Source organism: Echinops telfairi, unplaced genomic scaffold (genome assembly GCF_000313985.2).
Source record: "Echinops telfairi isolate 266 unplaced genomic scaffold, ASM31398v2 ScPeMD7_7469;HRSCAF=8507_1, whole genome shotgun sequence".
In the NCBI taxonomy this organism is placed as follows: Eukaryota; Metazoa; Chordata; class Mammalia; order Afrosoricida; family Tenrecidae; genus Echinops; species Echinops telfairi.
In genome coordinates, this window is record NW_022111373.1 from 77,199,018 (window position 1) to 77,202,316 (window position 3,299).

General features: G+C 43.1%; 1 pseudogene; it reads right to left on the reverse strand.

Annotated features, from left to right (window-relative positions):
* Nucleotides 1–219: 219 nt before the first annotated feature.
* The window catches only part of LOC101657200, a 130,294-nt pseudogene continuing 127,214 nt past the window's right edge, over nt 220–3,299 (reverse strand).

Sequence of the window (3,299 nt, forward strand, 5' to 3'; positions counted from 1 at the left end):
TTCTCCTGGCGGCCCGCGGTACAGTCACTATTCTGGCAGTCCATGGTAGTCACTGTTCTCCTGGCAGTACACGGTACAGTCACTATTCTCCTGGCGGTCTGCGGTACAGTCACTGTTCTCCTGGCGGCCCGTGGTACAGTCACTATTCTGGCAGTCCATGGTAGTCACTGTTCTCCTGGCGGTCCGCGGTACAGTCACTGTTCTTGGCCAGCCCCTCCCTCAGAGGCGTTCCTTCTTCTCCATCTGCCTCACCTGCTGGCCGGCTTTCACGTGGCTACAAGGCAACTGAAAAGACGTGGCTTAGGTCAGAGCACTGCGTCCCTGGGATGGCATTTTCGCGGTGGCAGCCCTTTCAGGAAGTCTTGGCAACAGAGGTGTCCAATGCCAGCGGTCGTGTGAGTTCTTTTCCGTCTCCTGTGAACTTTTTACTTTTGATTGCGAGCCCAGTGACGTTCACTGAACAAATTGGTTTTCCATCCAGCAGTGTGTACACATTTTGGTTTGTGACATTGATTGCTGTCCCCACAAAGTAACCGTGCCCCTCCGACTTCCTCCTGCTGTTTACTGTTTCCATTCACCCTTCTTTCCAATTCAGTCCTGCCTTCTGAGCTTTGTCCCTGGGCAAATGCTGCCCTTCCATCCCTCAAGGTTAATTGTTCTAAGGCGTGTGTACATTAAGGTGGCCAGACGTCCTGATTTTTGGCATTTTAAAGAAGTCCCGATTTTTGGAAAGAATGCACGACAAGCTAGGGAACGGTCTATTTGATTCATATAGATCAAATTTTTAATCAAGAACCCCCTCCAGCCCGCCCCCCATCCCCTGTCAATGGTGTCCCGCTTTAAATCTGGTCACCTTAGCATACATCCCCCTCTAAGGCTCGCATACATCCCTGCTGCTTTCATAAGGAGAAACCCTAGTGATACAGCGGTTAAAGTGCTCATCTAAGGGAAACACACGGGGTGGGGGGGGGCAGGGGGGTGTCTAATCCAGTGACTGCTTGGGAGAAAGATGTGGCACTTTGCTCCTGTCAAGATTTATAGCCCTGGAAACCCTTGGAGGGCAGTTCTCTTTTAGCCAGTGGGGTCTCTGTGACTCAGAATGTACCCAACATCAATGCTGTTTGTTTGTCTGCTTATATGGGCGTTGAATGTAGATCCAAGCAAATAAAATCCTTGACAATTTCCATCTTTTCTTCAGTCATTGATCACAAGTCTGCTTTATTGTCCAGGTGTGGAGTGTGTTGTTTTCTTTCAGTTCAGGGGTAATCTATGAGTGCACCCAAGGTTGTAGTCTTTGACCTTCATCAGCAGGTGCTTCAAGGCCTCTTGGCTTTCAGCAAGCAGAGCTGTCATCTGTCTGCATCTCCAGGTTGTGAATGAGCCTTCCTCGAATCCTGATGCCCAGTGCTGTTCTGTGTGTTCTACTTCCTCCGATTATTTGCTTAGCACACATTGGTGACCCATGGTGAAGGGATATAGCCTTGACATACATTTTTCCTGATTTTAAGTGTGCGGTATTCCCTTGTTTTACTCGAACCACTGCCTCTTGGTGTAGGTACAAGTTAGTCATGAGTACAATGAAGTGCTCTGGGATTCTGTTCTCCTTGAAATGTTTTCCATTGCTTGTTATGATTCACACAGTCGAGTGCTTTTTCGAAGTTAATAAAACAAAGGTAAACCTCTTTCTGGTATTTTTTGCTTTCGGCCAAGATCGATTTAATATCAGCAATGATAGCCTTAGTTCCATATCCTTTTTTGAGTCTGGCTTGAAATTCTGGAAGTTCCCTGTTATTGTATTGCTACAACCATTTTTGAATTCTCTTTAGCAAGTTGTTACATGCCTATGATATTAATGATATTGTTTGATGACTTCTGCATTCCATTGGATCACCTTTCTTTGGAAAAGCAATATTTATGAATCTCTACTAGCGAATTGGCCAAGTAAATTTCTTGGTATAGATGAGTAAGCATTTCCAAAATTTCATAGTTTACTCATAAATTTAAGGCATTTAAGCTTGCATAGTTTGTTGAGCTATCTCAATTGTTATTTGGTCAATTCTTGGAATCTTTTTTTTTTCAATTTAACAATTTTATTCACCTATATTGACATTTATTTACATATTACAGAGAATTTGCTAATGAAGGTCAAGGATTGCGGCTTTAGTATGGATTACAGATCAATGTAAAGAAGACCCAAATCCTCACAACCAGACATCATGTACATGTACAACTGAACAGCAGGTAACATCATGATAAACAGAGAAAAGATGGACGTTAAGGGTTTCGTCTTTCTTGGACCCACAGTTAATGCTCACAGAAGCAGCAGTTAAGAGATCAAGTGACAAATTGCACTGGGTAAATCTGCTACTTTTTAGGTGTTGAAAAGCAAAGAAGTTACTTTGAGGATGAAGGTACTCCTGATTCAAGACATGGTACTTTTAATTGCCTCACACGCATGTGAAAGTTGGAGATTGAATAAACTAGGCTGAAGAAAAATAGATCCATTTGAACTGAGGTGCTAGAGGAGAATATTGAAAGTACCATGGGCTGCCAAAAGGACAAACCAATATGTCTTAGAAGGAGTACAGCCAGAATCCTCCTTGGAGGCAAGGATGGTGTACTTTGGACATGTTATCAAGGGAGACCAGTCCCTGGAGAAGGAAACCATCCTTGGTTATGTGGCTGGGCAACAAAAAAGAGGAAGACCCCTACGGAGATGGATTGACACAGTGGTTGCAACAATGGGCTCCAACGTAAGAACAATTGTGAGGGTGTTGCGGGACGAGGCAGTGTTTGGTTCTCTTGTACTCACAGTGTTGCTGTGAGTCATATCCTAACAACAACAGCAACATCTTCATTAATCCACATTGGAATGCGCTTTGTCAGAGGCTGTTCACATTTCTGATCAATGACTGGAGAAAATTCACTAGAGGCTTAATTCACATGAAGCTTCTACAGATGAATTTTAGGCTTTCACTGTCATCCACAGCCTTCTACAAACTGGATGTTCAGAATTAAAGCTTGGATACAGTCCTCCTCCTCTGATCTTGGATTTTATTATGTACAATCCTTGGATCACACAAGTTGGTATGCTTCTTTGTGTAGACTTAGTTGACACCTCATTTAGCTGATATGGCTGTTTCTTTTAAGCCACGATTTTAAGACCCCAGATGCTATTCTTTCTGTTAACTTGACAACATCTGATTTCTTTTACATTTAAAAAAAAAATTCATTTTATTAGGGGCTCATACGACTCTTATCACAATCCATACATACATCAATTGTGTAAAGCACATTTG